The sequence below is a fragment of the Rana temporaria genome, chromosome 10, assembly GCF_905171775.1.
Source record: "Rana temporaria chromosome 10, aRanTem1.1, whole genome shotgun sequence".
In the NCBI taxonomy this organism is placed as follows: Eukaryota; Metazoa; Chordata; class Amphibia; order Anura; family Ranidae; genus Rana; species Rana temporaria.
The window spans coordinates 79,226,701-79,241,780 of record NC_053498.1 but is presented as its reverse complement, the minus strand read 5'-3'; the positions used below and the strand labels follow the sequence as shown (position 1 = coordinate 79,241,780).

At 42.5% G+C, this 15,080-nt stretch overlaps 1 protein-coding gene across 2 annotated transcripts in view; it reads right to left on the bottom strand.

Annotated features, from left to right (window-relative positions):
• The window catches only part of GRIK4 (glutamate ionotropic receptor kainate type subunit 4), a 489,165-nt gene that overhangs the window by 302,542 nt on the left and 171,543 nt on the right, over window positions 1-15,080 (bottom strand). The window lies entirely within an intron of this gene.

Genomic DNA, 15,080 nt, shown 5'->3' with positions numbered 1-15,080 from the left:
AAGTGAAAGTAAGAGAAAATCCCAAATTGGGTTGTCCCCAGTAAAGTAAGAGAAGGAAAATCTTTAACTGGGGACACTAGATCTGGTGACCTGGGGGTCCCCAAAGAAATACCCTAATTTGCAGAGATTTCCTCTCACTTCCTGTTTGGTTATGGGAGAAGGTAAGGTAAATCTCTGCAATGGGACACAGATGGCAAAAAAAATCTGAAAGGGGCTATAACCCTCTCTTGCTCTATCCAAATAAAAAAAAAAGTTTTGCCTATTCTATGTTAAGTTGCATGGCCTGTGATGACCATCATGGAATTAGCCACCCTATCCCCTAGTATACTAATAATGACCTATTTGTTTGATTCCATGCAAGTAAATCAGTATATATCTTTTTGGATTGCATTGTAATCTCATCTTGGATTATTTATCTTAATTAGTCCAGTAAAATATGGTATGGCTGAGATAAGAGAGCTGGCCTATGAGGTAAAGAGTAATGCCTTGTACACACGATCGGAATTTCTGATGGAAAAAGTCAGACAGAATTTTTTCATCGGATATTCTGACCGTGTGTGTGCCCCATCTCAGTTTTTCCATCGGAAATTCCGTTCATCCGTTTGGAACTTAAGTGTCTCTCAGAGGTTTAAATAGTTCTCTAAATAAAAGAGCTCCACGCACTCGTCATCACAAACAGGAGCGGTCACCATCTTGTTTGCCTCGCACAAGGCTGAGATAGATTACATGTCAGGTTTTTACCATTTTGCCCAGGGAGTGCAAAGCAGTATCAATATCCCATCATTCTTGGCTGCTGCATGCCTGCTCCTCTATATTCTTTTTATCTAATTGGCAACAATGATGTTGCTTTAGTCGCGTTTTACCAATAAAATCATATCCAGAAAAATGTGTATATCCAGGGCGCTCCAAGAATTTGGTCACTGGCTGAAGAAGGAACCAATGAGCTGTTCCGAAACGTGTCCCGCCTCTATGACACACTTCCTGCCCTCTTCCTGTTTGTGTTCCATGCTAGTTTTTGTCTCGCTTCCTCTGACATCATCCCCAGGCTCCATCACCATTGTGTTCCCTAAACACTCACAGCACAAATTGGCTGTTATCTTGTGGACTTCCCTGGAAGCTTTATCATCAGACTGGGACTGCCCTCCCACTGGAACATCTTCTGGACACACTTACCTGCTACATGCCTGCTTCATCCACCATTTTGTAAGTGTTTTTAAACCCTTTAGGGGATATTAAAAGTTTTATATTTCTGCACTTAGAGACGCCTTGTTTGTTTTTCCATAAAATCATATGTTAACACATTTACATAATCTGTTTCAGGAGCTGTGCTGCACAACACATGAAGACGATCCAGTGTTATGTTAAATAATGAGCTAAATTAAAGCAACTACTAGAACATCACAGTTTGCTTATGTTTAAATTAAACAAAAGCTCATTACTTGTTACAGATATTTGCTTTTTACACAGACTTCATTGATATCTGCCATCAGCCTGATATTTTAACTATTTATAAATATCTACAGGGTTGGAAAACCTGGGAAACAATGTTGTTCTACATCTGACTTATGCCTTTTGCTCTCCCGTTCTTACTTCTCTACAAGATCTTCTGTTTAGCCCCATTTCAACTAATACACAAACTAATACACAAACCAGTGTAGACAGATAACACTCACTGCAAAGACCACTAGTGTAAGGTTAGATGATAAAAAGAAGGATGGGACTTACCAATATGGAAGCTCTGGTGCAAATATGAAAGGGAGCAGTTCAGGCATACGAGGGGGCACACAGTAAAATTCAGTATATTGTTTTTTCTTAAGGTCAAAGATTCTGACAACATGTTATCCTGCAAGCTTTACCGTAAATCTACTGTGGGTAACACAATCTTACACTTGTCAAGTTTTCATCCCAGGCCTCTTGCTACTTTAATTCCATACAGCCAATATTTGCGTATCAAACGCAACTACTCTACTGAAGAAGATTATAAACAGGAGGCCAAATTGCTAGGTTACTGGAAAGAGGTTATAGTCACAGGTGCCTTAAAAAGAGATTTAATCGTGTAGCCACAAGGAATAGACATGATCTGGTATTTTCTAAAAAATAAAAACAAAAAGGACAAATCTGGATCTAATGAAATTACAAACATTATTACTACCTATTGTAATGAACAAAGGTTAAACAAATTCTTAGTAAATACTGGCACCTGCTAACCTCAGATCCCAGTATAGGTCCCTACGTCCCTGCATCTCCCCTAGTTACATACAGACAAGCTACATCTATGGGAGATATTTTGGTCCGAAGCAAATTTAGAGGCCACACACAGGGTGCCCCATGAATACTTTTTGGCACTTTTTAATTTGGTTCCTGTGCATATTGTCGTTATAGGGACACACACACGCAAGAATATACAATTACCTAATGGTTGGAGATGCAACCCCAAACATTTTGCCAACTGCCAAACAATGGGAGTGGTATCTCTCTTGTAATGTGGCTGCAGCTGTTACTACATAGGTAAAACGATTCAAAAGCTAAGGAAAATAATTTACCGCTACATCGTAGCTATGCAGACCAGCAACCCCAATTTACCACTGGGGAGACATGTGGCACAGACACACAGTGGCCTTTTTCCCCAAAGTATCCATTTTATTGTTGGACTGAGTACATTCAAGTCCACGGGAAGGAGTTTCTAACAAGCTCCTCCTACAATGGGAGCTACGATGGATATCCAATTTAAATGCCATTTCGCCACCGGGTTTGAATGAAGCCTTTAACCTCCCTGGCGGTATGATTATGTCTGGAATTTTGCACCAAAAGCAGTACAATTTTTTGCATGGAAATTTGATGATATGTATTGTAGCATAAACGGTGAAACAGTGCAGCGCAAACAATAAAATACGATAACAGTAAGAATAATAATAATAATGTCACAAGTCCATAAGTGATCATGGAAGATAAAAATAATATAAAAAAATATTCAAGAGTCCATCAGTGATTGTGTAAAAGAGAAATCCAGATGAATTTCATAAAACGGTGCAGATTCCAATCAAGTGACCAAAGAAAGATCCTCTGCCAAGAAAAAACAGGTGGCCTCTCACCTCAATCGTTCGACCCTAAAGGAGTCACATAGCGTGGTATACAATCAAGAATCCTGAATCTGGCAATCAGCAGATCAATAGACAGCTCCGGATGTCAATCACAGGCTCAAAAAGATATCAGCAAATGTGGACATATAGGAAAAAAAGGAGAGATCTAATGCTCTCAGTAGCAACATAGGGGTGTTTATTAAAAAGCAATAAAAAACACTCACATGGTGTGGCACTCAGAACCGAGTGCAGGTATACAGGCAAGTAATGCTAACAAGCGCATGCAGCATGCGATAGAAGCGGTGATCGCGGGTGACGTCAGCACGTAACTCCTCCCCCTTGTACGTTACATCCCATAGGCGGGACTTCATCAGCGTCGGGTATGGAGATAGTGAAGGCGTCCCGCAATTGAGCATATATGCCATGCCGGGGTGTCGTTATGGCAACCACCATAAACAAATCAATCGAGTAACGGCCCACATCTTATGCTCATAATAACTAGAGCACAGAGCCACAAAGGACCCGGCTCAATACCAATTCAATGAATCAAGGATAAACACGCCAATCAATCTGGCCACTGACCGGACATGAAAAACCTTGTAAGTTTGATTCATTAATATTAAAAATATTAAAAAGGTTATATGACAAGAAATTAATAAAGGTAAAGGAGAAATAATTCTCCATGATACACAAAACTGCATTTGGCATGCCAATAATGTGATCAACCTCTAAATAAAAAATTAATAAAAAAAGGTCAAATAACCAAATATGCCACATGGACCTGAAGCATATAGGAAAAAAAGAGACATCAGCCGCGATCACCCTTTCATATTGAAAATTATAAATACAACAACTTCAATATATATAAAATATATATGAAAAATACACATAAAAATTATATACAAAAAACAGACATAATAGAATAGTATCAAAAATAATAATAGGGTCACCTGTTCGAAATAAAACAATTCAAATCAAACTCAACATTTAATCCTGCTGGCGAGGTAACTTTGGTCTCATAAATCCAATAGGATTTACGGCGACTCAAATGTTGAATATAATGTCCACCTTGCCAATGCCTTGAGACTTTTTCTATTCCCCAGAATTTCAGGCTTTTAGGATCTCGTTGATGGTGAGTCCTGAAGTGTTTGGGGACACTATGGGTTTTAATACCTCTTATGCACACGAGAGGTGCGCCCCACATATTGGAGGCCACATCCACATTCAAGCATGTAAACAACACCCACTGTAGTACATGTAATCAATTGTTTAATCGGATATTCAGTCTCTGTAACAGTGGAACAAAAGGATTTCCGCTTTTTAATATTGGCTTTAGCATGCTTACAAGTCGCACAGCGACCACAAGCATAAAAGCCAGACAGAAAATTAAAAAGTTTAGGTTGAGCCAAAATAGGTGGGTCCACCACTCCAGGCGTCAAGCAGTCCCTAAGAGAAGGGGCCTTCCTATAGATGAATTGAGGACGGTCAGGGAGGGCCGGTCCTAGGACTCTATCACCCTTTAGAATTGGCCAATGTATGGCCACAATTCTTTTAAATTTCTTATGTTGGATGTTGTAGTCTAACACCATTTTATAGTTGCTAACCATTTCTTCATCTGAAGTATAAGGTTTATCTGCTATGATAATATTCCTTTCAATAGCCCTCACTTTCTCAATTTCCTGTGGAATGGAAGGTCGAGAGTATCCCTTAGAGGTAAACCTAGTCGCCTGCTCTTGCGACTGTAACAAGAAGTCAGACTCGAGTGTACAATTTCTACGGAGCCTGACAAATTGTCCTCTAGGAATGTTACACAACCACAACTTGTGATGACAGCTAGTAAGTGGAATGTAACCATTCCGATCAGTTACTTTGAAATGATTTCTGGTATGTAGTGTAGATTCTCTTTTGAATATTTCTAAATCAAGAAAGGTGACTTGCTCATGGGAAACTGTCCAGGTAAGGATAATATTCCTATTGTTGTTATTAAGTCTATTCATAAACTCCTGGAGGGTGGACACATCCCCCTCCCAAATCATTATCAAGTCATCGATGTAACTCCTATAACTCCTATAGCAAAGGAGCTTTGGTGGTCTCTCATGAAAAACCACACTGGGAGCAATACGGGCCCCATAGCAACGCCTCATCGTTGCAAATAAAATTCTCTATCGAACCAAAAATAATTTTTTATAAGGCAGAATCTAAGGCTCTCCAATAGAAAGTGTACATGATCGTTACTAAGATTAGTGGCTTCTAATGCCCAAAGTACAGAAGCAAGTGCCGCTTTGTGATCAATGATCGTGTACAAAGACCCTACGTCTGCTGTGACCAAAATAGTATTTGGTGTGCAGGAAATAGAGTCCAAAATCTGGATGATCTGCTTAGTGTCACAAAGATAAACTGGCAATTTGCATACCAAAGGTTGCAGAAAAAAATCCAAATATTGGCCTAGGCGTGAAGTAACTGAATCTATGCCATTTACAATCAGACGACCAGGTGGCCGTTCTGCATCTTTGTGTAACTTCGGTAGGAAGTATATGATAGGGGATGCGACAATGAAAGGGGTCCAGATAAGCCGCCTCCTTAGCATTAAGAACCCCCCTACCTTTACCATGCTCTATCAAGGAATGTAACTGTCACGGTCACTACCGTGCCAAACGGACAGCGAGGCGTGGTCGCGCCCCAGGTGGCTCTGGGTGGAATTGAACCCAGGACCTCCCCGTTGCTGCTCCGGGTCTTTGCCTCTGAGCCACTTCTCAGTTGATATTCTGCTTGCTGTACGTCGGAGCCTGGTTCTGAACTATGTGCTGATTGCCTGTCTCTGGATCTCCCTACAATCTGCACTTGTCTATCCTGGTCCAGCTGAGGCAGGTTTCCTAATCAACCAGGGTATAAAGCCCTGCCTCACTATGAAGGATGTGTCAGTTCATTGTCCCAATGGTTCCTGTGTTCCTGTGGTTGTCTTCAGCTACAAGACTGACCACGGCTTCTGACCCTTTTGCTTACGTACCCTGGAATGCTGCTGTCTCCTGCCCTTTGACCCCGGCCTGTACTTTCGGACTTTCCCTGCCTTCTCCAGCCCTTGACCCACGGCTTGTGCCCCGGACTTGTCTTTGGTTCCTGTCTTCAAACCCTGAACTTTCTGTCAGTAGTTACCTGACCCTCAGCTGTCATCAGTGTACCCCGTCATGCTCGGCTACAAGACTGACCCCGGCTTCTGACCTTACTCTGAATTCTGGAATCATGGCCACGGCTATACTTGACTATCCTTGGCTAATCCCTATCTAGCCCCCGTGCACAGACTCACAGCCCAGGTAGTGTCTTACCTTATTACCGTGGGCTGTGTGTACCTGCAAGGGTGAGCTTACAAATCTGCAAAATGGACTCCACTCAAGGTAAGCCCTCACAGTAACTCATCAATTTGACCATGGGGTCGCCTGGTAATAGAAGGTAAGTATTGTGGTCGCTCAGAAGTCTATCCATCTCTTCGTGGTAATAGGCCTTACTGAGGACCACTAAACCACCCCCCTTATCCGCTGGGCGGATGACTATGTCATTACGTTTTTCCAATGACAGAATGCCGCGTCGGATATATTGAGAATCCTTGACTTTTTTAAAAGCTAGATCCTCAAGGTCATTACATACCAAATTTCTAAAGACATCCAAATGTCTGGTGTCACTGTATTGAGGATTGAAAACAGATGTATTTCTAAGATTAGAATGTTTTGAAGTGGATGTGGAGAAGTTTCTCTGAATGGGATTTGAAAGAAAATACTTCTTCATATTTAAACCCCTAACATACTTCTGAACATTGACATATGTCTGAAATTTGTTAAGATTGCGGATAGGGGCAAACTTGAGGCCTTTATCCAGCACACGTGTCTCATCATCAGATAAAGGGACACCACTTAAATAAAAAATACCTGTGCCTATTACGGCCTTTGCCTTTTGGACTCGTCGCCCCCCCCCCCTGATTCCTTTGGAAATCGGAGCCAGGGGGAGAGGAGGTTCTCTCCAATCGTTGGTCCATGCAGATAAATGTGGGGCGGGCCCCTCCAAGGGGTCCTCCCCTGTCCTAAAAAATGCTGATTATTAGGAGGGGGCACATCCCAATAATTCTGTAGCGGGGCATAGTAATTGTATGTGGGGAGGGGGGGAGGGGCTCCAGAGGGGAAGCCACCTCTCCCTCTTGGATGCCCATTACCCCTATTAGGTGGCGGTCTCCAAGGTGGGTTATCATGATAGGTAGATGGTTGAGGATAGGATTCCCTACCAGGTTGATGATTACCCCTTCCTCTACCCCTTCCCTTACCCCTAGATTTAGAAGTACCACTACCTCTACCTGTGGGAGTAGCTGATCTAATAGGTGTGGTGACAGAGACCCCTGAATTGGTCCTAGGACAATGGGGGTCCTGAGTTGAGAGTATGTGAACTGGCTCAGTAGTGTCCATTGGTAATGGATGACCCTGTCCAGTAGAAGGAGTGGTCAGAGATTACCATTTATACACATTAAGCACTCCAAAGTAATTTATATCTCGCAAAAACTTTTTGCGTTTTTTCTCCTGTATTTCCTTATCCCATTTGACAAGTTCTTAGTAATTACTTACTTGACCAAACAAGACTCTAGTAGACATCCCAGATGTGATACATTTGAAACACAAAATCATGAATTATAATCTAATAAATAATATAATTGTATTCAATAATGTAATAAACAATAATGAAATTTGTCAAACAAAGAAAATTAAAAAAAAAACATCCTGAGTGTGATCATCTTACCCTTCTGAAAGGCAACCATTTCTCCGGTTTTGAGTTTTTTCTTGGCAAACATAGATGGCATGTCACGTCGGTTAGGCCTAACGGTACCATACGCATCAGTCTTGTTTTGTAGCGAAACCTCATACAGTTCCGGAGACGTGTACAAATTGTCTGTGGTCACACAATATCCTTGGTTCATCAATGGCTGCAGCAGTGTAAGGACAGGTGATGTAGCCATCCCATAGACGCTGTACCTGGGGTTGAACTTCATGCCTTTACTGGTGTAAATGACCGAATTCCAGATGTATCCGGTGGATGCCTCGCAGAGCATGTAGAATTTGATGACAAACCGCGCTCTTTTGGATGCAACAAACTGTATACAGCTTAGGTGTCCCTTGCAGGCCATCAAACTTTCATCCACGTTGACGTCCCTTTGAGGTATGTAGGCCTGCTGGAAATTGGTCACAATCATTTGGCATATTTGGCACAGGATGGGTGGCCTCATCAAATTCTTCATTGTTCATGAAGTGGAAATACTTCATGATGAGAGAAAACCAGTATTCTGACATCACAGTGCCAAAAACCGTGGGCAGTAACTTATCGGTGGACCATTTTTGGAGCGGTTTCCCCACCACCCCCTGAAGAATGATGAGACCGAGAAAATGACAGATGTCCTCTTTAGTCACCGGTTCCCACTTTCTGCTTCTGGAAAACCTGGCATGCAGCGTAGCCGATTGCTGATCATGGTAGCGATTTGTCTCTGTGACAATTTTTCAAATGACCTCCTCAGTGAGGAATAATTGCAGGTATGCCAGAGGGTTGTCACCCTCAACATCTACCTTCATCCCAGGTGATCCAGTGAATGGGAATCTCGGGGTTGCTACCTGGACCGTATCGCAGTCTATAGGGCACCAAGTGCGCACATCGCTGAGGTCAGGTGCAGGATCATCGCCGTTGTCACTTGCCAGATCAGTGTCAGAAGACAAATCTCCCCACGACTCACTATCGCTCAGTTCTGTGAGCAACTCCGTGTCGATGTCGCTCAACTGGTCCAAAAGCGCCTTTGTAGTAAAGTGGCGCTTTTTTGATGCCATGTTCTAAATATTTTTTATGGGCACAAATGACAGTAAAATGTCAGGCAAGGGGCACTGTACAGTGATGGTGTCAGATCTGAGATGATACAGTGTAATCCTCTCAGAGTGTGTGTCACTTTTGAATTTTAAATTACCCGCCCAGTTCCGCTCCCATGCACCGCTGTTGCTCGCAGGGAACGGAACCAGGAAGTCAGGTGATGGTCGGCGAGAGCGCCAGTGATCTCGCTGGCGATCACAGCAGTAGAATATCATTGCTGGATTGTCAGGAGAAGGTAAGGGGACTCTGCAGCAGGCTCTGCAATGTTACCCTGAGCGTGACTCGGGGTTACCGCTCATAGCAGAAAAAAATCAACCCTGAAACACGCTCGGGATTACCGCCAAGGAGGTTAACCTCCCTGGCGGTTTGATTATTTCAGATTTTAGGTGCTGAAAGCGGTACCATTATTTTGCATGGAAATTTGGCGTTTTATATTGTAGGCCTGCAATTCTTAGGAATAACTCACTTAAATCTGTCCAAACAAGAGTCTAGTAGACATCCCGGATATGATGACGTTTGAAACACAAAATCATAAATTATAATATAATAAATAACTCAAATTAATAACAAATTATAATATAATAATTAGGGTTGTCCCGATACCGATACCAGTATCGGGACCGATACCGAGTATTTGCGGGAGTACTTGTACTCGCGCAAATACCCCCGATACCTAAATAGAATACTTCCCCCCCCCGCCGCCGCCGCCGCCGCCGACGAATCGAAAGCCGCCGCATCGCGCCGCCGCATGGGTTAAACGGCGTGCGGGAACATCACAGCTTTCAATTGAATAGCTGTAGTGTTCCCGCGCGTATAGACACTCCCCCTTGCTCGGGATTGGATGGGTGATCGTGATCTGTCCAATCCCGAGCAAGGGGGAGTGTCTATACGTGCGGGAACACTACAGCTATTCAAATGAATGCTGTGATTTTCTCCATACACTGGAGGGTGCACGGTCAAGGGGAGACACCTAGCTTGGGGATACTAAACAGATAAGGTAACAGAGCTGTGATGGACGGATGAGCTGGGCTCAGGGAAAGGGGGGAGGCGGCCGATAATGGTTACTACAGACTGGGATTTACTGGGTTTTACTCTCAGCGGTGGTTAAGATTTGCATAGCAATTCCACTAAGCCTATTTGTACTAGAATTGCCTGGCTTGGGGATTTTTGCCAGCTAGATTTCTCAATCCTCTCTCTTTCCTTCAATCCTTCCCTCTGCAGATCCCTGTCACAATCCTGTGTGCTTTTATCAATGCAACCCTCATCTTCCTGTTCCTGCAGCACCTCTGCCGGACTTATTTAACCCCTCCAGCTTATAATGGCTGTATGCCCTGGTAAGGTGAGCCTTAATAGATCTTGCCTAGTTATTTTTGTCTCCCTGGAGTGTACACTACCACGTAAACGCACCCGCAGAGGCAAGAAAACTGCCAGCTACTTTAAAGTGATATTAAAGGATATTTATTTTGTTTAAAAAAAGATGTTATATGTACCTGCTCTGTGAAATATTATGACACAGAGCGGTCCCTTACCTCTTCTTTTGGAGTCCCCTGCTGGCACTCTCTGCCCCTATAGTAAGGTGACCAGATTTTTAAAAAGAAATCTGGGGACATATTTTTTTTTTACTAGTAATGGCAGCAATCAGCGACTCTTTGCCTGTCTCCGCCGCCGCCCGCCTCACAGCTTGTCAAGTCTTACTCTCCGGCAAAGGTATGGGGGAAATGGCTGGAGGGACATGGCTGCATATGTGGGGGGCATGGCTGGGGGGACATGGCTGCATTATGTGGGGGACATGGCTGCATATGTGGGGGGACATGGCTGCATATGTGGGGGGACATGGCTGCATATGTGGGGGGACATGGCTGCATTTGGGGACACATTTAAAAAAAGTATCGGTATTCGGTATCGGCGACTACTTGAAAAAAAGTATCGGTACTGGTACTCAGTCCTAAAAAAGTGGTATCGGGACAACCCTAATAATAATACTAAAAATTATTCAATAATGTAATCAAATCAAAAACACCGAAATTTGCTCAGTTGCAGAATTGTCGCTGTCATTACTTTTAGTGTTTGATAACGAATTTCCCCACAAATCGCTATCGCTCAATTCTGCAAGTTATTCTAATTTATTATCGCTGTTTTCTAGCTGGTCTAAAACCAATTTTGACATAAAGGGACACTTTTTGGTTGCTATGGACAATCTCCAGTTTCCAGGCAGAAAAAACTGTATTTATAATATAAAAGTGCATGCAGGACACTGGGCAGACCACTAGAGACAAAGGGGATGTGTAATTATTTTATACAGTACTGTAATCTGTAAGATTACAGTGTACTGTATCTATACTGTGTTTTTACTTTTTTGAATTTGGCGTCAATTTCCGCCCCCCTGCGTCGCAACGTCGTAGAGAATGAAGCTCGGCAGCACTCGGCTCACACACACAGCGGGGAGACATCGCAGGAACCAGGGGACAAGGTAAGTAACTATGCCTGGATACTGCAATGCGATCCCGAGTGTGGCTCGGGGTACCGCTAATAGTACTGGAATTTCACCCCAAGTCTGACTCGGGAATACCGCTCAGAAGGTTAACTTCAAACCTTTTTACAGGGCTTGTCATCCGGTGGTTTTGAGAGTCATGTGATTTACAATGCTCTTTGTGTATTTTGTTGGATATTTTGTTCCATATCTAACCCACCATTCTTTAGATTTAGCCTATGATATACAGGTCCATTTTGATGCATTTTACATCTCTGTTTTTGCACTTCTTGTGTTCTGCTGTTCTATATTTGATGCTATTTAATCTTAGAGCCCTGGTTCACACTGGGCTGCGGGAGTGAAGCCGTGCGAGTTCAGCTGAACTCGCATGGCTTCACTCCCGCTGGCAGTCCCGATTTCGGCCGCGATTTAAGAGACATCTGTGCAGGTTTCTGCACAGATATCAATGTAAATCGATATCGCTCAATTCTGACCAGAGGGGGGCTGGTCACCCGCACGTCACTGGGAAAGCCTGGGTTTCCCCTTGCGTCAGAGGCCTTTTCCTGCGGCCTGCCAGGTTGCGTGCTTGGATAAAGGGTCTGGTATGGATTTTTGGGGGGAACCACACGTCATTTTTTTTTTAAATTTGTGGTGGAGTTCCCCTTAATATCCATACCAGACCTGAAGGGTCTGGTAATTGAATTTGGGGGGACCCCCGCTAATTTTTTTTTTTTTCTATCAATGACTTTCAATGTCTTTTCTCTGTTTTGCCGGGAGCTGACAATTCATTATAGCTAGGTTTTAAATTACTTTTTTTCCTTCAGAAATTATACTTTGCAGGGACAGTTCTAAGCACAGGAAACAAGCACTGCTTTACAGGCATACTTTACACACCCCCTAGGTACGAAATGTAACTACTTCACTGGGAAAGCCTGGGTTTCCCCTTGCGTCAGAGGCCTTTTCCTGCGGCCTGCCAGGTTGCGTGCTTGGATAAAGGGTCTGGTATGGATTTTTGGGGGGAACCACACGTCATTTTTTTTTAAATTTGTGGTGAAGTTCCCCTTAATATCCATACCAGACCTGAAGGGTCTGGTAATTGAATTTGGGGGGACCCCCGCTCATTTTTTTTTTTTCTATCAATGACTTTCAATGTCTTTTCTCTGTTTTGCCGGGAGCTGACAATTCATTACAGCTAGGTTTTAAATTACTTTTTTTCCTTCAGAATTTGTGCAGTGATATCTGAATGATGCCTGCAGCTACAGGCATCATTCAGATATCACCGTCTTCAGCCGGCGATTCTGTGCACAATAAGAACGATCAAATCAGCAGTTCCATCGCTTGATCGTTCTTATAGGCAGCGGGAGGGGACGTCCCCTCTCCCGCCGCCATCCGGTGCTTCTCCGGGCTCTCCCGTGCCATCGGGGGCCCGGAGAGCGAATCGGGCGGCGCTGGCTGGGGAAGCATAGAGATGACTGGTGACCAGATGGTCACCAGTCATCTCTATGACAGTCGGAGGTCCGGGCACGACGTTAGGACGTCACGCCCGGTACCCGGAAGTAAACAAAGCCGCAATTGCGGCTGTCGGTGTAAGATCGGTGATTTTTTTTCCACCAATTTCATGCTTGTAAGCCTGGAGGAGAGATGTGATCAAAGTGATCAAAAAATAAAAAATAAAGTGTAAAAATAAAAAAATTAAGTAAAATAAAATGAAAAACATTTTTTTTTAAAACGCCCCTATCCCCGGGAAGCTCGCGCACAGAGGCGAACACGCATGCAAGTCCCGCCCACATATGTAAACACCGTTCAAACCCCACATGTGAGGTATCGTCGCGTTGCGTTAGAGCGTGTGCAGCAATTCTAGCACTAGACCTCCTCTGTAACTCTAAATTTGTAACTTGTAAAAAAAAAATAAGCGACGCCTATGGAGATTTTTAAGTACTGACGTTTGGCGCCATTCCATGAGTGTGCGCAATTTTAAAGCGTCACATGTTAGGTATCTATTTACTCAGCGTAACTTCATCTTTCACATTATACAAAAAAATTGGGCTAACTTTACTGTTTTGTTATTTTTTAATTCATGCTTGTAAGCCTGGAGGAGAGATGTGATCAAAGTGATCAAAAAATAAAAAATAAAGTGTAAAAATACACTAGACCTCCTCTGTAACTCGAAAATAGTAACCTGTGAAATTTTTTAAAGCGTCGCCTATGGAGATTTTTAAGTACCGAAATTTGGCGCCATTCCATGAGTGTGAACAATTTTAAAGCGTGACATGTTAGGTATCTATTTACTCGGCATAACATCATCTTTCACATTATTCAAAAAAATTGGGCTAACTTTACTGTTTTGTTATTTTTTTATTCGTGAAACCGTTTTTTTTCCCAAAAAAAAGTGTTTGAAAATTTTTTGCGCAAATACCGTGCGAGAAAAAAAGTTGCAATGATCGCCATTTTATTCTCTAGGGTGTCTGCTAAAAAAAATATATAATGTTTGGGGGTTCTGATTAATTTTCTAGCAAATAAATTGTGATTTTTACATGAAGGAGCGAAGTGCCAAAATAGGCCCGGTTGTCAAGTGGTAAAGGAATATTTCACTTTTATTGTTTTACTTTAAGCATTATTAAAATCACTGCTCCCGAAAAAACGGCCGTTTTTAAAACCGTTTTTTTGCATTGATACATGTCCCCTGGGGCAGGACCCGGGTCCCCAAACACTTTTTATGAGAATAACTTGCATATAAGCCTTTAAAATTAGCACTTTAGATTTCTCCCATAGACTTTTACAGGGTGTTCCGTGGCTTTTTGAATTTGCTGCAAACACCCCAAATTGTTCGCTATTCGGTAAACGGGCGAACAGGCAATGTTCGAGTCGACCATTAATTCGACTCAAACTCGAAGCTCATTCCTACTCATTAATGAAATAAATGAACTTTTGCACGATATTCAAATTTTTTTAGTTTCACCTGTACATCCTATGTGGAGTTTATCTGGAACTGTCGGTCAGCACCCTATCTGTGATTGCTGTGGTGTGTGTCCTTCCATTTCTTTGACATATTCCCCTTCTTTGGATTACATATCTATGAGATGGGATGCCTTGGAGATGCCAGATCTGTGAACCCGTTTGTGTAGCACTGTTTACTCATGTTTATTCATTATTATGTGAGTATTCACAGATTTCCATGTATGCCCTGTTTTCATTGTCATGTCTGTATCCACTGACCATATACTATCTATATTCACTGTATATATCCAAAACATGTGGGAATCTTTTGTGTCCATCGACACTGATTTGACGTCCAAGCTGTGAGATCATCAAATGGTCTAGAATTCAGCTGTGTTTATTATAACCTCCATGAGAATATCTTTGTGTGAGCTATTCTATGCAACATTTATGTCATTTTTTTATGTATATATAATTTTGTACTCAATAAATTTGTACTTTACTATACTTTGTTCTACTCTGTATATGGTATTGTTCCTTGCCCACAAAATCCCTAGGGGCACCCCCTTTTTTCTCTCTCTCTCTGCATTTTGGGATGAGGCATAGGATTCAAGTATATGACTTACAGATGGTCTTTTCTCATTTAATATTCATCATTGTTTTTCCATAAGGTCATTGTCTACCTGTTTATGCAATTGAAATAAAGT